The sequence below is a fragment of the Macaca mulatta genome, chromosome 1, assembly GCF_049350105.2.
Source record: "Macaca mulatta isolate MMU2019108-1 chromosome 1, T2T-MMU8v2.0, whole genome shotgun sequence".
In the NCBI taxonomy this organism is placed as follows: domain Eukaryota; kingdom Metazoa; phylum Chordata; class Mammalia; order Primates; family Cercopithecidae; genus Macaca; species Macaca mulatta.
Genome location: NC_133406.1, coordinates 178,641,194 through 178,665,494, shown reverse-complemented (window position 1 = coordinate 178,665,494; position 24,301 = coordinate 178,641,194). Strand labels below are relative to the sequence as shown.

Genomic DNA, 24,301 nt, shown 5'->3' with positions numbered 1-24,301 from the left:
CTGTATGCATTTCATTGCTGTCTACAGCTTTCTTTCAGATTATGTTCATGGGTTTGTGTGTATACAATATGAAGAATGATCTGAAGTAATTGTGCTGTATTTATGTTTTTTCACCAGTCTTTGATTAAATAAAAAGGAAAACCCCCCAAAAAAAAAAAAAAAAAAAAAGATGTACCTAGCACCTAGCACCCCTGTTGCTCAGGAAATTACAAGGGTTTTAGGAGCTCTGTGCCAGAAACTGCAAGCAGAGAACAAATATGTATTTCTGATTATATCACAATAGCACAGCATGGTGAATAGTTAACTGTTAATTAAAACAGACTTCCACCCCCTTAGAAACTTCAGGTATCTGTTTGCTAAGCTGGAGTCTGGAAGAACTCTGCTGGATAAAAAATAAGAACATTTTGCTTTATTGGAGTCCTTCTATTCTTTCCTTTGACTTTCTGAATTTGGCCCTTTCTTTTTTTTTTTTTTTTTTTTTTTTTTTTTTTTTTTTTTTTGAGACGGAGTCTCGCGCTGTTGCCCAGGCTGGAGTGTAGTGGCCAGATCTCAGCTCACTGCAAGCTCCGCCTCCCGGGTTTACGCCATTCTCCCGCCTCAGCCTCCCGAGTAGCTGGGACTACAGGCGCCCGCCACCTCGCCCGGCTAAGTTTTTGTATTTTTTAGTAGAGACGGGGTTTCACCGTGTCAGCCAGGATGGTCTCGATCTCCTGACCTTGTGATCCGCCCGTCTCGGCCTCCCAAAGTGCTGGGATTACAGGCTTGAGCCATCGCGCCCGGCCAGAATTTGGCCCTTTCATTGCAGTTCAGCAACTTCATCTTCATGCAGAGACGGAATGAGCAGAAAGATTAAACATACCAATAACTTAACTCCCCATCACTCCACAAAGATTCTGTAGTTAAAAAAAAAGATAACGAATACAAAAGAATGATACAAATCGTTGGAATACAGATTCTGGCATCATGTATCTTTGGCTAATTGTTTATCTTCTCTAAGCCTCAGCTACCTCCTTTTTCAAATGGAGATTATTAATTCATTCAGCAAATATCTTACTGTGCATCTGTCATATAGCAGGCACTGTATGAACAAAGTGTAGATTCTCTATTGGTGAACAAAATACATAATACCTGCCCTCACAGAGCTTCCAGTCTAGTGATTGTACAGCATCAACCTCAGAAGATACTGTGGGAATTAGTGAGAGTATCTGGTACATAGCAATACCTTAATACATTTCAGATGATTTTGATTTTATTCATATTTTGTTCAGAGTTGTTTAGCTCAGTTCTTTTTAGTTCATATATATTAATGCCTTTGTCTCTGAAAGTATGTCCCATAGAGAAGTCATCTTTTTATTCCTTGATGGCTCCATACAACATCCTGAAGAGCTGGGAGAATGGAAAAATGCATATACAAGATTCTTGTTGTTGTTGTTGTTCCCAAGTCAGAGTTTTGCTCTTGTTGCCCAGGCTGGAGTGCAATGGCGCCATCTTGGCTCACTGCAACCTCCGCCTCCCAGGTTCAAGCAATTCTCCTGCCTCAGCCTCCCAAGTAGCTGGGATTACAGGTGCATGCTACCACGCCTGGCTAATTCTTTGTATTTAGTAGAGACAGGGTTTCACCATATTGGTCAGGCTGGTCTCAAACTCCTGACCTCAGGTGATCCACCTGCCTCAGCCTCCCAAAGTGTTAGGATTACAGGAGTGAGCCACTGTGCCCAGCCCATATACAGGATTCTTAAGCATTTATAACCCATCTTCTCATTGGGCTTTAGGTCAGGGATGATAGAGAATTAAATTAATGTAAGAACCATTTCCCTGATTTCTTTTTAGAGCTCAGAAAAATTTTCTTTTTTCTTTTTTTTTTTTTTTTTTTTGAGACAGAGTCTTGCTCTGTTGCCCAGGCCGGAGTGCAGTGGCGCCATCTTGGCTCACTGCAAGTTCCGCCTTCCGGGTTCACACCATTCTCCTGCCTCAGCCTCCCAAGTAGCTGGGACTACAGGCACCCGCCACTGCACCCAGCTAATTTTTTTGTATTTTTAGTAGACACAGGGTTTCACCATGTTAGCCAGGTGATCTCGATCTCCTGACCTCGTGATCTGCCCTCCTCAGTCTCCCAAAGTGCTGGGATTATAGGCGTGAGCCACTGTGCCCGACAAAAAAATTTTCAATTATTATTCTATGATATGTGAAGAATTTGTATATAGTATAATCCCGACTCCAATGTGCTTTTGAGTTGAGTATAGGAAATTGATTTAATGATGAGCCAAGAAAGCTAAAGCCAGTGTTATAATAGCTGTTCTTTGGATATTGCAGTGTAGTAGATTGTAGAATTATACTGAATTATATAGGAAGCATTTGCAAGTGGGCTTTTAGATTATACCTGTTGGGTTTCTGAGAGCAATCATGAGTGGTTGCTTTACCCCCTGACACTGTTTATTTGTATAGTCCCTCCCTCAATTGAAGTAAAATGCTCAGTATCTTGATTATTTTTATAACTTCATTGTTTGCATATATGATTTATCATTACTGTTTTGTCTCTATGGTATGGCTTTGCTCACAGTTTCCTTTTATTTATACCTGATCTTAATTCCTTCAGACCCTTAGATGAGGCTAATTTATAGAAAATAGCAAAAAGAGAGGTCAAGCATACATTGTGGCTTCTTTGAAGCCAGAAACTCAGCTTCTCTTTGAGAGCCCTGTGCATGACAGACTTTTGGTGTAACATTTGCTAGCAGTTTTGCTGTGGGACTGCATCATTACAGTGGAAGAGCAGTCAGCACATTCTGTCCATCAATGGCTCAGTTCACATACAAAAGAAATTTTACATTAAGCCCCTGAAAGACAATATGATTAAATCTCAGCTTCTTTACCCTTTACTTCCACGCTAGTAAGAGGGTTACTGAATTAATTTCAAAAGGCATTAACATATAATTACCATGTAGACTGGAATGAGACTTACGCTAGAGTATTGGCTTTCCCAAAGCAATTAGTCCCGGAAAACGCACAGGCCTGGGCATGGGGCTGTCATGTGAATATAGGATTCATTTATCATCTTCCCTTCAGTGCAAATGTGGAAAAAAAGAGTTGATGGGGATGTGCAGGGAATTGGAGTGATTTGTCAGGTTCCAGAAGCAGCCAGAAGGAACAAAGTGGGTGGCACAAGAAGTGCACAACTGATCGGGCTAGTATATTGAGCTGTGTTTCGTCTGGCTCCCAAGCCTTTTGAGATAGAAGAAGTGTGCAGTACATTCCCTTTGTATCATTTACCTGAAGGATAACCCAAGTAAAATCCTGTTATTTTGCACATGTGTAAAATGATATTTAAGAACCATGAAAAAATCAAAAGCATGAATGTGTCTCATATTTGTCACAGATAAAGACAGAGCTACAGGTAATCTCAGATCTCAGTGTCCAGCAATATTTTTTAATTTTTTTTTTTGAGACGGAGTCTCGCTCTGTCCTCTGACTGTATATATATGTGTGTGTGTATGTGTGTCTTTCTTCTGACTCCGTGTGTGTGTGTGAACACAAAGTTTTTAATTTTTATGTAAGAAAACACATGATTATTTTCCATTATTGTTTTGGTAATAATTTGAAAGGCTTTTCCCTGTACCAAGGTTATATTGTTTTGTTTTGTTTTTTTGAAACAGAGTATCGCTCTGTCGCCCAGGCTGGAGTGCGGTGGCCGGATCTCAGCTCACTGCAAGCTCCGCCTCCCGGGTTTACGCCATTCTCCTGCCTCAGCCTCCCGAGTAGCTGGGACTACAGGCGCCCGCCACCTCGCCCGGCTAGTTTTTTGTATTTTTTAGTAGAGACGGAGTTTCACCGTGTTAGCCAGGATGGTCTCGATCTCCTGACCTCGTGATCCGCCCATCTCGGCCTCCCAAAGTGCTGGGATTAGAGGCTTGAGCCACCACGCCTGGCCCAGTAATATTTATTTTATAAGAGAAAAAACTGAAACCATGAAAGTTAAATGACTTGCCCAAGTATACATGCAGCTGCTTTATGCAGAACTCCTGCCAGGAGCCCTTACCAGCACCACTGTCTCAGCAGTTTATCCGTGACTCTCTGCTTGCTGCCAGTGAACTGTTTTTGAAATCTTCTGGAAAACTTAGATATGTTTGGAAGTACAGTAGAGTAGTTAATAAATCACTAGCTTCTGCATATGTATGGATAAGATTGCTTATAATTTATAGTCAGAAGCTTCTGTCATCTAGATTGGCGCTTTTAGATTACCATACATGGATGCAATTTTATGAAGTGTGTTTCTTAATGAAATAACTATGCCCTCAGAGACCTCATGTAATAAAATATCCCATTACAGAAACAGTAGTTTGAGGAACAGGAAGAAGAACAAAGAATTAAAAATTGCAAGAAAATAACTTTTCCTGTAGCTTTATTAATAGAGATAGGTTCTTTTCTTTTTTTTTTTTTTTTTTTTTTTTTTGAGATGGAGTCTTGCTCTATCGCCCAGGCTGAAGTGCAGTGGCACAATCTTGGCTCACAGCAAACTCTGCCTCCTGGGTTCAAGTAATTCTTGTGCCTCAGCCTCCTGAGTACCTGGAATTACAGGTGCACACCACCAGGCCCAGCTAATTTTTGTATTTTAGTGGAGATGTGGTGTCACCATGTTGGCCAGGCTAGTCTTGAACTCCTGACCTCAAGTGATCTGCCCGCCTTGGCCTCCCAAAGTGCTGGGATTATAGGGATGAGCTACTGTGCCTGGCCAGAGATAGGTTCTAAATAGCTGAAAGTGTAAAAATAAATTGATCAAGTGTTCGATTGTAGCTATGGTTTCACTAATACTAAATACTATTCACTAATACTAAAATATTACATTTTAGTATGTGGTTTGTTGTGTGTCAATATTGTATCTCAAAGCTATTAAGAAACGGGTGATTAAACCTGACACAAATACATTTTGTAAGCAAGCCCTGAATATGACCTTCCCCTATGCAGAGCCAAAGTCACCTCATTTTGTTATTCGTAAGATGATCTGCAACCCGGTTCACAAGTCTAAAAGTCGCCAGAAGACTGTGGTGCTGGCTGAGTGGTCAGCCTCACACACTAAGTGCAGTCCTCCGGTCATTACAGCATTGTCACCAATAGCTATCTGTGTCTTGCTAATCATGTTCCCTAAGTAATCAATTATGTTATACTCAGTTTCAGTTACAAAAGATGTGCTCATTAAAAGACATTGGGAGTGAGGTTGGTGCTGAATAGGGAATTGAGCTAACATTGAGTACTTACTATTTGCCTGGCAGTGCTAAATTCTTTACACGCATTCTCTCTCTTAACTTTTACCATAACCCTATGAAGTAGGTGCTTAAATTCTCATTTCATAGGTAAGGAAACTGTGACATTAAGGGTTGGGATAAATATGTAGACACTGGCTTTTCTGACTCAAAGGCTATGTTTTTAAGTTATTTGAGTTCTGGATTAATAATGATTCTAGAAGGTAATAAGTGAATTCATTACCATTTTGTATTAATACTTTTGGTAGATACAGATTAATGCAATTTATCTAGTACTAGTTTAAAACACCCAAGATAGTTTCTCACAATACAATTCCATGCTATTCTTATCTTCTTAGTTTGTTTTTTTTTTTTTTTTTTTTGTGTGTGTGTGTGTGTGTGTGTGTGTGTGTGTGTGTGTGTGTGTGTTTAAAGACAGGGTCTCGCTCTGTCACCCAGGCTGGGGGTGCAATGGAATGATCATAGCTCACTGTAACTTGAAACTCCTGGGCTCCAGTAATCCTCCCTCCTCAGCTTCCTGAGTAGCTAGGACTACAAGTGCATGCCAGTGTGCCCAGCTTATATATATATATATATATATATATATATATATATATATATATATATATATAATGGTTTTGTTTTTTTTTTTTCCTTTTTGAGACAGAGTCTTACCCTGTCACCCAGGCTGGAGTGCAGTGGCATGATCTCAGCTCACTGCAACCTCCACCTCCTAAATTCAAGCTATTCTCCTGCCTCAGCCTCTTGATTAACTGAGATTATAGGCATACGCCACCAGGCCTGGCTAATTTTTTTTTGTATTTTTAGTAGAGATAGGGTTTCACCATGTTGGTCAGGCTGGTCTAAACTCCTGACCTTAAGTGATCTGCCTGCCTCCGCCTCCCAAAGTTCTGGGATTATAGGCGTGAGCCACTGCGCCCAGCCCAGCTAATTTTTATTTAATTTGTTATAGAGTCAAAGTCTTTCTGAATTGCCCAGGCTGATCTCCAACTCCTAGGCTCAAGCAATCTTCCCATCTCAACCTCCCAAAGGGCTGGAATTACAGATGTGAGCCACTGTGCCCAGCCTATCTTCTAAAAATTTAATGCCACTTCGAATTAATTAAAAGTAGTACGTAGTTGTGAAATTACATTCATCGCCTAAGAACCAAAGAAGAAGAAAATTAATTTGATAAGCTTGTTCTTGCACTAGGAGAGCTTGTCTGAACTTCATAATTAAAGACCTTTACCCTTCAGTTCCTTCAGAGAGTCAGAGTTTTATTTTCCAGCTGCAGAAACTATTATGTAAAACCTAGTTCGTATCGGTTGGCCTCATTCTTTTGTTTCCTGCTATGAAGTCTTTTGAGTTCTATTTCTGCCATTTTTGTTTCTGACTGTGGCTTGTTTGGGGAATAGTTAAATTATTTAGTCATACTTCCTTATGCCACTGAAATATTGAGGCCAAAAATCCATATTCTTGTCTTGGAGGAATGACAATCGTTTATTTTTTATTACTGCAGTCCTCATTATTGCTCTCACAAAAGCTTTATGTGTGGTCTCTCCAGTGAGCCAAATTATCTTAAAATTATGGAAAGTGCCATGAAAATAGAAAGTAAAAAAATGATGATTGAAGAAGCAGATTACTGAAGAAATCTGTTAAAAAAAAAAAAAAAAGTAGTGACAAGAACGTATGCTGGAGAAGAAATTTATAGGAGTAATTTTCAGCAGTGCCTCTCTCAACTCTTCTTTCTGCGGTTTTCCCCCACGTCTTCCATAACCTATTGGGATTGTTCTCTGGGCCTCCATTTCCTCCTTTGTCCAGCGCCTTCCCAACTTCCTTCCTGTCCTATGGATATTGTAGTGACTGTACTGAAACGCAGCCTGGAAAAATATGCTCTTAGAATTGAGAGAAGTCGGCCGGGCGCGGTGGCTCAAGCCTGTAATCCCAGTACTTTGGGAGGCCGAGGCGGGTGGATCACGAAGTCAGGAGATCGAGACCATCCTGGCTAACATGGTGAAACCCCGTCTCTACTAAAAATACAAAAATCTAGCCGGGCGTGGTGGCGGGCACCTGTAGTCCCAGCTACTCGGAGGCTGAGGCAGGAGAATGGCGTAAACCCGGGAGGCGGAGCTTGCAGTGAGCCGAGATCGCGCCACTGCACTCCAGCCTGGGTGACACAGCGAGACTCCGTCTCAAAAAAAAAAAAAAAAAAAAAAAGAATTGAGAGAAGTTTTCTTATATTAGCCTTTTGTATTTTGCTTTATTTGTATATTTTCTGCCTCATTAACAGTATATAAGAGAGGTGGGGCACAGTGGCTCACACCTGTAATCCCAGCACTTTGGGAGGCTGAGGTGGGCAGATCACCTGAGGTCAGGAGTTCAAGACCAGCCTGGCCAACATGGTGAAATGCATGTCTACTAAAAATACAAAAATTAGCCAAAAATGGTGCTACACAGCTGTAATCTCAGCTACTTGGGAGGCTGAGCCACAAGAATTGCTTGAACCTGGGAGGTGGGGGTTACAGTGAGCTGAGATCACACCACTGCACTTCAGCCTGGGTGACAGAGTGAGACTCTATCTCAAAACAAAACAAAACAAAAAATCAGTATATAAGAGAGGCCGTTCCACTCCTTCCACCCCAAAAGCTAGCAAATACGGGATATTATAAGACCTTAGGCAACCTGATAGGTGAAAATTTTGTCATTAGAGCAAGTTTTTCTCTACATACACAGGTAAGGAAGAAAGTAGTACTGTGCTGAGATGAGGCAGAGTTGTGGTTTTTGTTTTTGTTGTTTTTTTGGTTTTCTTTTAGGCAGAGTCTTGTTCTGTTGCCCAGGCTGGAGTTCAGTGGTACCATCTCAGCTCACTGCAACCTCTGCCTCCCAAGTTCAAGCAATTCTCCTGCCTCAGCCTCCCGAGTAGCTGGGATTACAGGCGCCTGCCACCATGCCCAGCTAATTTTTGTATTTTTAGTAGAGACAGGGTTTCACCAGGCTGGTCTCGAACTTCTGACCTCAGGTGATCCTCCCACCTCAGCCTCCCAACGTACTGGGATTACAGGTGTGAGCCATCACGCCCGGCCCAGAGTTTTTGAAGTTGACACTTGAGTTGGGTTTTTCTCTGTCTTTATCACTGTACAAAAATAATAGAATGAGAATTGGGTGCTGGGTTTTGTTTTGTTGTTTTAGTGGTGGCAGGAAGCTGGGGATGCACGTGATTGGGATGAGTATTACAGAGGTAGCAGGAGTCCCATGGCACCAAGTTCTGTCTTCTTGTTACCCATTCCAGAGGCCCCGAACCTACGTAGAGGCTTTGAGATCAGGAGACTTGAGCTTGGATTCTGGCTCTGCCACCTCCTTACCTAGAACCCCTTTATAAGTCACTGAGTTTGTGAGTCTCAATGTTGTCATTACAAAAGTACAGGAACACCAACCTTCTCTGTCATAGTGAGCAATGTGACAGTGCTGGACTCTATGAGTTATACTTTAAAAACTATCAACTGTATATGATGTAATCCTGCCCCTGCAGGACTGATTCACTAACAAGATTACTGTTTAAAAGAAAGAAAAAGAGAGCAGGGCACAGTAGCTCATGCCTGTAATCCTAGCACTTTGGGAGGCTGAGACAAGTTCATCATTTGAGTTCAGGAGTTCGAGGCCAGCCTGGCCAACATAGTGGAACCCCGTCTCTACCAGAAATACAAAAAAGTTATCTGGGTATGGTAGCGCATGCCTGTAATCCCAGCTACTTGGGAGGCTGAGGCAGGAGAATCGCTTGATCCCCGGAGGCAGACGTTGTAGTGAGCCAAGATCGTGCCCCTGTACTCCAGCCTAAGCGATAAGAGCGAAACTCCGTCTCAAAAAAAAAAAAAAAAAGAGAGAGAGAGAGAGAAACTGGAGTTGGAAGGGGGCACAGTTAGGGAGTTTATTGATAGAGTCCTTTGATGATTGAATGGATTTTTGACTATGTCTATACAAGGGACAAGTAAAATATTTTGAAGGCAAGAGAAAAGATTTCTAGCAACAGAGAGAATTGAGGTGGGGTTCTAATTAGATCAGCTGTTTTTATGAAAAGGAGGAAACATTAAGCATTACTAGTTTAGGGAAAGTCTTGACTGGTGGCATATAGCGATGTTCTTGGAAGAAGAAATTCCAGGTCATCTTTCACCTGAGTCCTGTCTGCTTTTGTGGCTAACAATACTATTGATAGAGTTAGGCTGTAATATCTCCATGTCCTAGGAAACCATGATTCCTCTGCAATATAAGAGGTGGATTATACTGTGTCTTCATTCATTTATTCTTTCCTTTGCCATGCAGCTAATAGGAAAGTACCTATAGTCACCTACTTCATTTGGCCAAGTGAAACAGCTTGTGGCAATTGGAGCAACTTCCACAGTTGTATTCAAAATTAGAACAACACAGAAACATATTTCTCAATTTTCTCAAAGTCAGTATTTTTCAAAAACATGTCAGGGTTTAGAATTCAAAAGGATATCTTACTATTTTCCCCATATAACAAATTTAGACAGACGTGAGCTGCATATTACTATTATGCTGCCTTTAGAATGTATTTCAATTTAATTAGTTTTGTTTGAGAGAAAATAAATCTCTCATCTTTAAGCCTTTTAAATGAATGTGATCCTTTGGAAACATTATACTTCACAAGAAATAGATTAAATTGCAGCTGTGGAAGATCTTACTTCAGCACTGCAATTTCCATTAAACTGAGTCCTTGAAACCTGCTCCTTTGCCCAAGGTATTAAGAAGTGGCTGCTTCTTGTACACTATTTTGTCTTTTCCAAGGAAAAAATTAATGTGATAATTTATTCAGAAGTCTTTTTTCATTATTGTGAAATTGTGTTTCACCTGAGTTCCAGGCATCTGCCCTGTCCTATCTCTAACCTGACACCCCTTTCCTCCCTTCGGTTCTCCCATCTGCAAAGTGGGAGCAGTGGTTTGGAAAGTGGGCATCCTCTTCAAATGGGGGCCAGTGCCCAAGATTTTTGGAAAGAAGAAACTACCTCTATTATCTCTGTCAGTCTACTTCCCTCCTCTCCAGCCTGAAAGCTACACTGAAAAGGTACCTGTGGTTCCTACAGCGAGACCTTGAGTTTCACACCTGCGTGCCTTTCGTATGCTTTTCCCCAGTCGTGGAGTCCTCTTGCCACTCACTTCCCCTGTGCCTGCTAAGCTTCTCTCTAAACATTTGTCTACTCCTTCTTAAGGGCAAACACCCACCTCCAAGATGAGACAATTGCTTCTTATTTTATGCCTACACACATCATATGGCAATGCAATTCTTTGTTTCCAAAACCATGTCACTTACAGAGTACCAGATCCTTGAGGGTAGCAACCATATGTGACAAAGTCACTTCTACAAAGTGGCTTTCAGAGAATCTGGTACCTGGAACACACTTAGTGTTTAATACATGGCAGCTATGATGACAATGGTAATGAAAATTCCTGTATCCTCATCACTTATGCAATGATTGTTGAGTAAGTGAATAAATGGGTAAATATTCAACATATCTATTATACTTTCATTGGAGCATTTCTTGATCTGAGGTTTCTACTTTGTGAGCCCTATAAATTAGAATTCCAATTTCAGAGAATTAAAAAAAGAGTTACTTTTTTTTTTTTTTTTTTTTTTTTTTTGAGACGGAGTCTCGCTCTGTCGCCCGGGCTGGAGTGCTGTGGCCAGATCTCAGCTTACTGCAAGCTCCGCCTCCCGGGTTTACGCCATTCTCCTGCCTCAGCCTCCCGAGTAGCTGGGACTACAGGCGCCTGCCACCTCGCCCGGCTAGTTTTTTGTATTTTTTAGTAGAGACGGGGTTTCACCGGGTTAGCCAGGATGGTCTCGATCTCCTGACCTTGTGATCCGCCCGTCTCGGCCTCCCAAAGTGCTGGGATTACAGGCTTGAGCCACCGCGCCCGGCCAAAAAAGAGTTACTTATTCTATGGCTTTTTTTCCACCCCAGGTAAATACCCTTAGGGAATGTTTTTTAATTAATAAGCTTTTAAACTGAAAGATTTTGGCTATAAGTTCTGATTCTAGACGTGTTATGTTGGTCAAATTTCTTAAACTCACTGTGCCTCAATTTCTCCATCTATTTAATGAGGTAACCATGCAGTTCTCTACTGGTTTGAGTCGGACAAGTAATGTATTAGGCTTCTGTGCACATGTATGTGTGTGTGCCCTCTACGTTGTAAGCGTTTGTTACATGGTACTATTATAGTTATAAAATGTCAATATAGAAAAACAAACTGAAAATCACCTTAAATCCCACCACAGATATGACCATTGCTGACATTTAGTAGAGATACTCACAGAACTTTCTTTGAACCCACATAGAAACTTTTACGTAAATGAAAATAATGTGGTAAATAAATAGGTTGCATGAAATTTGTTATGTTCTTCACTCTGCATGCAGTGTTTTCTTTCTACGACAATGCATTTACATCTGTATCATCCTCCCCTACCTCTGTTTAGTACCACAGTTTTCCATTTATTGATATATGATCATTAGGATAATCGTTTGTTGGTTAATATGTAGTTTTTTGCCCTTTTTCTCTTTTAAAAGAATAGCCATGAGAGGGATGACTGGGTTTTTTAATTTTTTAGGATAAGTCTTTTTTGGGGTTTTTTTTTTTTTTTTTTTTTTTTGGCATAGTTTCACTGTGTCACCCAGGCTTGAGGGCAGTGGTGTGATCTCAGCTTACTGCAGCCTCCACCTCCTGGCTTCAGGCTATTTTCATGCCTCAGCTTCCTGAGTGGCCAGACTGGTCTCGAACTCCTGACCTCAAGTGATCACCCACCTTGGTTTCCCAAAGTGCTAGGATTACAGGTGCCCAGCCTAGGATACATTCTTAGAAGTGGAATTATTAGATTAAAAGTTAACCTATAAAAATACTCATCGTTATAAGTACTTATGATTTGCTTTTTTTTTTAAAGAAAAAAATTAGACCAGGCACAGTGGCTCATACCTGTAGCCCCAGCACTTTGGGAGGCTGAGATGAGAGGATTGCCTGATCCCAGGAGTTCAGGACCACCCTGGGCAAGATAGCAATACCTTGTCTCTACCAAAAAAATTAGCCAGGCATGGTGGTACATACCTGTACTCCTAACTACTTGGGAGGCTGAGGTGGGAGATTCCTTGAACCTGGGAGTTAGAGGCTTCAAGGCTACAGTAAGCTATGATTGTGCCACTGCACCCCAGCCTGGACAACAGAGCAAGACCCTGCCTCTTAAAAAAAAAAGTAAATTACAGAGAAGGATTCTCAGATTTAATTATCACCAATTCAAATTACATGAATTTCAACTCAGTTCTTTAATAATAATTTGTCACTTTTCATAATCTTTCTGCTTTAATAAAAGTGTGGGTGGGGTATTGTTAGGTATAATATGACACGATGTTCACACCTCAGGCAAATCTGTTACTTCAGCTAAACTTTAATTTTTATATAATTAATATTTCCATTCCTAACTTAAGTTAATTAACTTTTACTTCCAATTTGGCAGTTATTTTTAGTAGATTTAATTGAGCTGCTCTTCGGTATAAATTTCTTTTTGATTTTTTTTTTGAGATGCAGTCTCACTCTGTCGCTCCAGGCTGGAGTGTGATGGCGTGATCTTGGTTCTCTGCAACCTCCATCTCCCAGGGTCAAGCTATTCTCCTGTCTCTGCCTCCCAAGTAGCTGGAATTACAGGTGCACGCCGCCACGCCCGGCTAATATTTTGTGTTTTTAGTAGAGACAGGGTTTCACCATGTTCCCCAGGCTGGTCTCGAACTCCTGAGCTCAGGCAGTCCACCCACCTCAGCCTCCTAAAGTGCTAGGAGTACAGGCGTGAGCCACCATGTCCGGCCCAGTATAAATTTCTATTCGTGTTAGTTGAACTATAAAAAATTAAAAGTAGTTGAAAACCTATCACTTCATATTTTTGCATAATTAATTTTATTGAAACAAATCTCATTAAAGATCTCTAAAGTGAAAGTTTGTATAGTATAACAAAAGGATTTGTTTTCATTTACTTTTGCTGAATTTTCATTGGATTAACCCTAATTCTACTTCTGCTAGGTTAACGTTATAATTAAGTATCCCATCTCTGGTACATAAATATATGAAGACTTAACTTATATCAGATTGTCTTCCCCCACTACAGTAGTTGAAACCAGTCTATAAGGGGAAAAGTCAAACACAATGAAAATCCATTATAATATGGCTTAGGAGCTTTGCAAATACAGTCAGGCCTTAATGGCAGGGATACATTTCTGAGAAATGCATCACTGAATGATTTTGTTGTATTAATGTCATAAAGTGTACAACCTAGATGATCTGGCCCACTCCACATCTAGGCTATATGATATAAGGCTATTGTTCCCAGGCTATAAACCTGGGCAGCATGTTACTGTACTGAAGACTGTAGGCAACTGTAACACAATGGTAAATATTTTTATATCTAAACATAGAAAAGGTACAATAAAAGTATGGTATTATAATCGTATGGGACCACCATCATATATGTGGTCCATCCTTTACTGAGTCATTATTATGTGGCACATGACTATAGAGGTATTTCTCATTTGAGGTTGTTATCTTCAGTATCCAGAGCTACCATAATTTGCTACTGAATGACATTTTATTGAGTTGGAAATTCAGAATCTGGGGAAAAAATGAATTCACTTACCCCTAAGGTAAAATGTTACTGTCTTTCTGGGACTAGGCATCATGAAGCTGAGACAGAAGTTACTAGAACTATCTGGAAGACCTCAGAAGGCCCACTTTGTCAGTAATCAGATGAGGAAGCTAAAAACAGATAAGAAAACCAGAATTGTAGGTCAAGAGCATAGAAAGCTCCTTTGGACAGAAAGCTTTTTCCCTTTTTCTTTTTCTTCTTTTGTATCTTTTTGGATGCCAAGGCAAATTACTGAACATCTGAAAGAGCACAAGACTAGGAGATTGAAAGAGGTATGTCAGTTAGATTTACAAATTAATATTTAGAATTAGCAGGAGCCTAAGAAACCATATCAATGAATACTTTTTGGTTGCAAAGAACAGAAATTAGTTCAAATAATTGTCCCAGTCAGCTTGCGCTGACCATAGACATCTATTTCTCACAGTTCTGGAGGCTGAGAGGCCCAACATCTAGATGCTGAGATAATTTGGTTCCTGGTGAGGGCTGTCTTTCCTGGTTTGCAGACAGTGTTCCTGCTGTATGCACACACATGGTGAAGGGAGACATTATGTCTCTTATTGTAAGGGCACTAATTTCCTCTATGAGGGCTCCATCCTCATGACCTTGTTGCTTCTCAAAGGCCCCACGTCCAAATACCATCGTATTGGGAATTAAGGCTTCAACATATGAATTTGCAGAGGGACATAAAAATTCAGCCCATAGCAACAGCTTCACCAAAAAAGTAGAATCTATTGTAATCATGTGACTCCTTCCTGGAACCTGAAGATCAGGATGCACCAGGGCCTCGGGAAATGATGGCTTTTCCAGTCCCTTCATCTGTGTGGCAGAATATGGACATCTCGCAGAAGCTTAATGAACATGTAGAAAAGAACTGTGTCTCAGCTCCAATTTAAAACCCCCTAAAGAGAGAATCTCCTCAGCCGTGACCCGGAGTGGCATGACAAGCAACACAAAATTGGCTGCCCACCATAAAGGATGGTATTTGTGATGAGAGGATTTGAAGGACAGTCCCTCACAAAGAGAAGCAGTTGTGTGCTGGCAACGATCCCCCTAGGTATCTACTACATCCCTCATCTGGTCTGGCTTTCTCATCTTAGTAATATAGAAATTGAGATAGAATGCCATTAAATCACTTCCCATAGTCATGGCTTGATGAATGTGAGAAAAAGATATAATTTATCATCCAAACTGGGTAACTATTAGTAGGCACAGTGGCTCATGCCTGTAATCCCAGCACTTTGGGAGGCCAGGGCAAGTGGATCGCTTGAGTCCAGGAGTTCAAGACCAGCCTGGGTAACATGGCAAGACCCCGTCTTTATGAAAAATGAGCCTGGTGTGTAGTGCGCACCTGTAGTCCCAGCTACTCAGGAAGCTGAGGTGGGAGGATTGGTTGAGTCTGGGAGATCAAGTCTGCAGTGAGCCATGATCGCACCATTGCACTCCAGCCTGGGTGACAGAGCAAGACCCTGACTCAAAAATAAATAAATAATTGGAACAACATAAATAAACTAGGCTGTCTCAGGAAAATCAGGATATATGATTACCCTTGAATGAAAGAGTCGTAGATCTCAGGTTTTGAGATAATAAATAGATTATTTGGGTAAATTGGGAAGCATCAAATCAGGACTAAAGATAGTTCTTCCCACCATTGTGGGATGATATCGAAGATAAATACATGTCTGAATAATTTATTATTCTTCCCTTATATCATTCAGTCACCTTTGAAAGAAGAAACTTTGAGAAAGGCACTTAGTTTCTCTACTTCACAGTTTACTGGAAGTAAATGGAAAATAATATTTTTCCAATTTCAAGATAATCTGAATGAGCACTCAGATCATGAAAGGTGGGGAGCAATATTTGATCCAAAATGAAATATCTTAATTGTTTTTCTTGGAGCTGGGTCAGAAAAAGCTAAAAAGGTAGTCAACCTATATATATTGAACCTATTTGTTTACAGGCATACTTCAGATAGATTATGGGTTCCATTCTAGATTACCACAATAAAGCGAGTATCAGAATAAAGTGAGTCACATGTGTTTGTTTCCCAGCATATGTGAAAGTTATGTTTACACTATGATCTATAAAATGTGCATTAGCATGATGTCTAAACAAGTACATACATTAATTTTAAAATAATTTATTTGTAAAAAATGCTAACAATCATCTAAGCCTTCAGCAAGTTGTCATCTTTTTGCTGGTGGAGAGTCTCGCCTCCATGTTGATGGTTGCTGACTGATCAGGGTGGTGGTTGCTGAAGGTTGGGGTGGCTGTGACAACTTCATAAAATAAGATAACAATGACATTTGCTACATCGATTGACTCCTTTCATGAGAGATTTCTCAGTAACATCGGATGCTGTTTAATAGCATTTTACCCACAGTAGAATTTCTTTCAAAATTGGAGTCAGTCCTCTCAAACCCTAGGACTGCTTTATCAATGAAGTTTATGTAATAGTCTAGATTCATTGTCATTTCAACAATGTTCAAAGCATCTTCACCAGGAGTAGATTTCATGTCAAGAAACCACTTTTGGCCAGGCCTTGTGGCTCATATCTGTAATCCCAGCACTTTGGGAGACCAAGGTGGGCAGATCACAAGGTCAGGAGTTCGAGACCAGCCTGACCAATATGGTGAAACCCTGTCTCTACTAAAAACACAAAAATTAGCCGAGCGTGGTGGTGGGCGCCTGTAATCCCAGCTACTGAGGAAGCTGAGGCAGGAGAATCACTTGAACCTGGGAGGCGGAGGTTGCAGTGAGCCCAGATCGCGCCATTGCACTTCCAGCCTGGGAGACAGAGTGAGACTCCATCTCCAAAAAAAAAAGAAGAAGAAGAAGAAGAAGGAGAAGGAGAAGGAGAAGAAGAAGAAACCAGTTTCTTTGCTCATCTATAGGAGGCAGCTCCTCATCTGTTCAAGTTTGATCATGAGATTGCAGCAATCCAGTCCCATCTTCAGGCTCCACTTTTGATTCTAGTTCTCTGGCCATTTCTACCACACCTGCAGTGACTTCCTTCATTGAAATCTTGAACTCCTTGAAGTCATTCATGAGAGTTGTAATCAGCTTCTCCCAAATTCCTGTTAATATTGTTTTTTTTTTTTTTTTTTTTTTGTAGCCACATTTATTTAAGTGCACAGCTCAGTGGTAATAAATACAGGTATATTCTTTTTTTTCCTTCCCCTCTCCTAACTCCCCCACAAACCCCCTCCCCACCCCGCCCCAGCCTCTGGTAATCACCAGTCTACTCTCTATCTTCATGAAATCTACTTTTTTAGCTCCCACATATGAGTGAAAACATGTGATATTTGTCTTTCTGTGCTTGATATATTTCACTTAACATAATGGCCTCCAGTTCCATCCATATTATAGAAAATGACAGGATTTCATTCTTTGTTATAGCTGAATATTATTCCATTGTGTATATATGCCACATTTTCATTATCCATTCCCCTGTTGATGAGCACTTAGGTTGATTCCATATAGGCAAAGGAGTTTAATTGACTCATAGTTCCACATGGTTGGGAGGCTTCAGGAAACTTACAGTCATGACGGAAGGGGAAGGAAGCAAACATATCCTTCTTCACATGAAAGACTGTTGTTGAAAATTTATTGTTTAGTGTAGCCATCTTTGTTACTGAGCTTAGCTAGATCTTCTGAATAACTTGCTGAAGTTTCTACATTAGCACTTGCTGCTTCTCCTTGCACTTTTATGAGATTGAGACTTCTCGCCATAAACCTCTGCTAGCTTCAAACAACTTCTGCAACTTCCTCACCTTTCCCAGCCTAGATAGAATTGAAGAGAGTTAGGGCCTTGCTTTGGATTAGGCTTTTGCTTAAGGGAATGTTATGGCCGATTCAAACTTCTATCCAGACCACTTAAACTTTCTCCATATTAGCAATTAGGTTGTTTCGCTTTCTTATCATTCCTGTGTTCACTGGAGTGGCACTTTTAATTTCCTTCAAGAACTTTTCCTTTGCATTCACAACTTGGCTAACTGATGCAAGAGGCCTAGCTTTCAGCTTATCTTAGCTTTTGACATGCCTTCCTCACTAAGTTTAGTCATTTCTAGCTTTTGGTTTACAATGAGAGATGTGGGACTCTTCCTTTTACTTGAACACTTAAAGATTATTGTAGGGTATTAATTGGCCTAACTTCAATATTGTTGTGTCTTGGGATAGGAAGATCTTGGAGGAGAGAAAAAGAGATGGGGAGCAGCTGGTCAGTGGAGTAATCAGAACACACAATTGTGTGTTAATTGATTAATTAAGTTTGCCATTTTATATGGGCACAGTTTATGATGCCCCAAAACAATTATAATAAGATCGAAGGTCATGGATCACATATTGCCATAACAGATATAATAATAATGTAAAAGTCTGAAATATGGAGAGAATTACCCAAATGTGACACAGACAGGAAGTCAGCACATGCTGCTGTAAAAATGGTGCCAGTAGACTTGCTCGATGCAGGGTTGCCACAAACTTTCCATTTGTAAAAAAAAAAAAAAAACACACAATAAAATGAGATATACCTATATACTGAAAAAAGTGTCATAAGGGTATGTCGTTATTCAAGGTTCAGTGTGTTTGCATGAAGAGAAAGGAACAGTTTTATGGGACTCCATATTGCATTCGGGACTTTAAAAAACCTAAAAGTCTTAGATGAGTATGGTGGCACATGCCTGTGGTCCCAGCTACTTGGGAGGAAGAAGCAGGAGGATCTCTTTATCCCAGGAGACTGAGGCTATAGCGAGCCACATACATACTACTTCACTCCAGCCTGAGTGACACTGAGACTCTGTCTCAAAAAAAAAAAAAAAAAAAAACAAGCAAAAAGCAAAATATAGCTTAAAAGTCAACTATTGGGCATTTCCCCCATGTGTTGTAGTGACCTGGTTTTTGGTTGATACTGACTTTTTGATCTCAAAAGTCCAAGACCTAAGATGGTAGGGTGACCAACTCACTTTTCTGTTCTTGTTCATCTTTTTATAGAGATGGCTGTTAGAAGTTATCTCATGTTTTCTGTGTACCATCCAGATCATGTGACCTCTGGGTATGCCCTAGGATTATAGGCTTTTAAACTAATTGCTAAAGCACCTTGGGCAAATCATAGTTTCCTAATCTAGTGAAAGTAAATCCTACCCCAGTTATTCTGAGATTTAAGTGAGATACTGTGTATAATGAGTTTAGCATAGAGTTCTGCACTGAGTAAGCACTCAGTAGATGGTAGCCTTTATTAACTATAGTTAACCTAATAGACTTCCAAGAAAGAATGCTTTTTTTTTCTTTTTTTGCCTATATTATTTGGAAAACTTTCTACATCTGTTGTTTAAAGAATAATGTCCTCAGAGAACAGCTTCTCAGTAATACAATAGATGATAATCTAAAGCTAATTGTGCATAAAATATATCATTCTTTCCAACTTGTTATTGAGTTTTCAATAGAGTATGTTTCCTTTAGTGATGAAAAAATATGAAAACTGCTTGAATAGTTGGAAGCTGTATAACTTTTATTTAAATAGTGAAATTGTTTTATATTAAAGAAGAAGAAAACAAAAGAGAGACCTCTCCTAAAACTGAATGGCTACAAATGGGTTATTTTTTTCCCCTAGCCCTAACCCTAAATGTGTTATTTTTAAGGCCATAAAAGAGTCTTTGTCTTGGATTTATTTTTTTATCCAGAGATCAGCATTTTTCTTCTAGATTTAATCCAGTTAAATCAGGTTCACTCTTTCTTGGGTTTCTTGCTCTGTTCCCAGTTTTCCACTGCATAGCAGAGTTTCTCCAGAGGCCTCGGCATGTTGCCGGGAGCAGCTGCCTTAGCTGTAAACACCCGGATTGGCACTGGAAAAAACATCAACAGCAAGCAAGCTGCTTTGCCTTTCCACTGCCAGAGGCTCTGCACATGTAGAAACAGCACCATGAAAGGCATAACTTTAGATTTCCTCTTACGTAAATTAAAATTAATGAACTGCTTTCTTCGTTTCGGATCTCATTTTTCCCTCTCGGAATAATAGTACCATAGATTCTATTCTACCAAAATGGAGGATCACCACTAAAGAAGCAGACATATCCATAAACATGAAAGTTAGATTTCCTACATGCTCAAGCGTTTTGCTGATCAAAACCTTTTTTTTTTTTTTTAACCTTAGTCATTTTGAAGGCTGGAGCCCATGTTAGTGAAAGCCTACTCACAGTTGATTAAGTACCACTTCCATTCAGGACTGCAATTCAGCACATCCTCATTGAGGGCTACTATGCGCAAGCTCTGCATGAAAAGCTGGGAGCCACCTAGAGGAGGATGTTGGCTCCTGCCCTAAGGAGCTCAGCTCAGTTCAGTAGGTGTTGTGTGCCTGCACTGATGCTTACTGCCCAACAAGGATTGACTTTACCATGTTGTGTTGTGGTATAAGTGCAAGAAGGGAAATTTTTTTAAACCTAGTGCCACAGGATTCAAAGACAGGAGGGTAGGATAGGTGGTTTAGAAAAAGTTTCTGGAAGCAGAGGCTGAACACAGTGGGGAAGACATAGACATTCACAAATGCTTAACTGAATGCCAGGCCTTGAATCAGGCTCATTCCAAATGTCATTCATCTTTTTTGAGACAGAGTCTTGCTCTGTCGCCCAGGCTGGAGTGCAGTGACGCGATTTTGGCTCACTGCAGCCTCCGCCTCCCAGGTTCAAGTGATTCTCATGCCTCAGCTTCCGAAGTAGCTGGGACCACAGGCACATGACACGATGCCCAGCTAATTTTCGTATTTTTAGTAGAGGTGAGGTTTCGCCATGTTGGCCAGGCTGGTCTTGAGTTCCTGACCTCAAGTGATCTGCCTGCCTCAACCTCCCAAAGTGCTGGGATTACAGGCATGGGCAACCGCACCCGCCCTGCCATTCTTCTCACTCTGCCGATCAGGCTGGAGTGCAGTAGTACAGTCATAGCTCACTGTAGTCTTGAACTCCTGGACTGAAGCAATCCTCCCACCTCAGCTTCCCCTGAATAGCTGGTATTACAGGCACACGCCACCATACCTGGTTAATTTTTTATTATTTTTTTGTAGAGACAGGGTCTTTCTGTGTTGCCCAGGCTGGTCTCAGACTCCTCAAGTGATCTTCCTGTCTCAGCCTCCCAAAGCTCTGGTATTACAGGCATGAGCCACCACACCTGTCCTAATCTAATTTTCAAATATGATTTAAAGTACCTTGTTTGTAGTTAATTATAAATTAAAGAGATTGGAAAATATGGTCAGCAAAATACATGATCATACTAAACATACTATTTTAAAACTTGGTTTTACCAGTTAGTACCATTTTGGACATTTTCTATGTCATTAAGTATGCTTTTTCACAAACTCTTAAAGATGATTTCTTTCCTTGTCTTTTCTTTCTTTCTTTTTTTTTTTTTTTTTTTTTTTTTTGGAGACAGGGTCTCACTGTGTTGCCCGGGCTAGAGTGCAGTGGCACAATCTTGCCTCACTGCAGCCTCAACCTTATAGGCTCAAGTGAACCTCCCACGTCAGCCTCCCAAGTAGCTGTGACTACAAGTGCATACCACCGCACTTGGCTGATTTTTATATTGTTTGTCAACACAGGGTTTCACCATGTTGCTCAGGCTGGTCCACCGGCCTCAGCCTCACAAAGTGCTGGGATTACAGCTGTGAGCCTCTGCACCCGGCCACTGCATGATTTCTTTAACCATTTCCCTTGTAGCTAAGTGGGTAAGAAGATACAAATATAAGAAAAGTTAAATTCTTAAAGTGTTAGGAGAAAATATATAGACAGTGGACTTATTTTTAAATGCATGATACTAAGGATAGAAACGTATGCCAGGCACAGTGGCTCATACCTGTAATCCCAGCACTTCGGGAGGCCGAGGAGGGCGGATCACCTGAGGTCAGGAGGTCAAGACCAACCTGGCCAACATGGTGAAAACCCGTCTCTACTAAAAATACAAAAAAAATTAGCCAGGCTTGGTGGCAGGCACCTGTAATCCCAGCAACTCAGGAGGCTGAGGCAGGAGAATTGCTTGAACCTCAGAGGCAGAGGTTGCAATGAGCTGAGATCATGCCACTGGACTCCAGCTTTGGCAACAGAGCAAGACTCTGTCTCAAAAAAAAAAAAAAAAACGTAATAGCAAAGATGAGTAGTTTTAAAAATCCTTTGGGTATCAAGAGTACTCTAAATAAAATGTAAAGGCATTATCTTGTTTAATTCTTACAATAGCTTTGTGAAGTAGGTACTTAGATTTCTTTTAGAGAAGGGGTAACTGAGGCACAGAGAACTGACAGTGTGGAAATCGGTGCTTTCTATGAGATTGATGATTTTGTGTGTGTGTGTGTGTGTGACTGAGTCTCACTCTGTGACCTAGGCTGGAGTGCAGTGGCGCAATCTCGGCTTGCTGCAACCTCCACCTCCCAGGTTCAAGCTATTCTCCTGTCTCAGCCTCACCAGTAGCTGGGACTAAAGGTGCGCACCACCATGTCTGGCTAATTTTTGGTTTTTGTTTTTGTTTTTATTTTTGTTTGGAAACAGAGTCTCAGTCTGTCACCCACGCTGGAGTGCAGTGGCGCCATCTCAGCTCCCAAGTAGCTGGGACGATAGACATGCACTACCACACCCAGCTAATTTTTGTATTTTTTAGTAGAGATGGGGTTTCGCCATGTTGACCAGGCTGGTCTCGAACTCCTGGCCTCAAGTGATCCATCCACCTAGGCCTCCCAATGTGCTGGAATTATAGGTGCCCAGCCTAATTTTTGTAATTTTAGTAGAGACGGGGTTTCACCATGTTGGCCAGGCTGGTGTCACACTCCTGACCTCAAGTGATCTGCCTCCCTTGGCCTCTGAAAGTGCTGGGATTACAGGCGTAAGCCACTGTGCCCAGTGAGATTGAGGATCTTCCTGCAGAACGAAAGCTGATAAAATAAGAGGCAGAGTGAGACGGTAGCTCCAGTTTGGTCTTTCCATCAGCCTTGGATGTGAATCCCAGCTTTACCACTTAGGAAAGGTGACGGAAGGGCCGCTTTTCAGACAGTTGAAAATACTATATTTTCATTTCATATTTTAAATTGTTCATTTCCATATGCTTTCTCATTATAACTATTTTGACCAAAAAAAATAATAATAATGTGTTTAGATGTCTTGAACATCAGTTGTGTCTTAAAATGCAAAATTCCAGAGACAGCAAGAACAAATTAGATGCTAATTACAACTCCTTTTCCTATCCCTTATATAGCACACTATACTATCTCTTAAATAGTAGAGATTGTCAAGTTCACACTTGAATAGGGATGGTATAGGTATCAATCATTAACTACGTTTTAAAGAGATGGAAGGAAAAAAGTCAAAACTACGAGCTGTTACCAACTGGGTGAAATAAAGTAAGAGAGTTTCCAGCTATCATCATAGTTTATCAGTGGGAAATTTTGAAATAAAGAAATTTAGAATTTAAATGTTGTTTAGGTCATCTTTTGGTAGATTCAATCAAGTTTAAAATTCTACCATGTCTTGGATATGAGCAGACGGCTCATTGATGGCATTCAGTAAAATCTTTCTGTGTAGCTGGTTTAAAATTTGACTTAAAACAGGGACATAATATTTACCTTCTCTTCAGTAACAAAATTTATGTTATGTAATAACCTTGACATGTTTACAAAATCATGTTTAATGGGCTCTCCAGAGCTCCGGTGAATACCACAATTTGGTCTGTTTTCAACATTTCTAAATAATCTGGGAAAGCTGTAGGAAATGAAATATCTGTCGTAAACTTTTTGTATCAGGCTTAACTACTGCTTTCTTGAAGTTTAGAAAAAGGATAAAGGGCTGTATGTTCTTCATTAACTGTAGTCAAAACTGAATTTAAGGATTTTTGATAGCTGTTTAGAATTACTGTTTGAATCTCTACTACAAAGAATATTAAGATTTTTAGCATTTGAGAGTCCTAATATTCCCACTTAAAAATCATTAGACTTACTTTGGGAGGCCAAGACATGTGGATCACGTGGTCAGGAGTTCTAAACCAGCCTGGGCAACGTGGTGAAACCCCATCTCTACTAAAAATACAAAAATTAGCCAACCATGGTGGCACACACCTGTCATCCCAGCTACTCAGGAGGCGGAGGCAGGAGAATTGCTTGAACCTGGTGGGTAGAGGTTGCAGTGCGCCAAGATCGTGCCACTGCACTCCAGCCTGGGTGACTGAGCGAGACTCCGCCTCAAAAAAAAAAAAAAAAAAAAAAAAAAACAGTAGACTTAGGGCCGGGTGCAGTGGCTTTTGCCTGTAGTCCCAGCACTTTGGGAGGTTGAGGCGGGCAGATCACTTGAGGCCAAAAGTTTAAGACCAACCTAGCCAACATGGTGAAACCTCATCTCTACTAAAAATACAA

The 24,301-nt window shown here is 40.7% G+C and overlaps 1 protein-coding gene across 19 annotated transcripts in view; it reads left to right on the top strand.

The window, feature by feature from the left end:
* Positions 1 to 24,301, top strand: part of PATJ (PATJ crumbs cell polarity complex component) — a 424,482-nt gene that overhangs the window by 248,987 nt on the left and 151,194 nt on the right. The window lies entirely within an intron of this gene.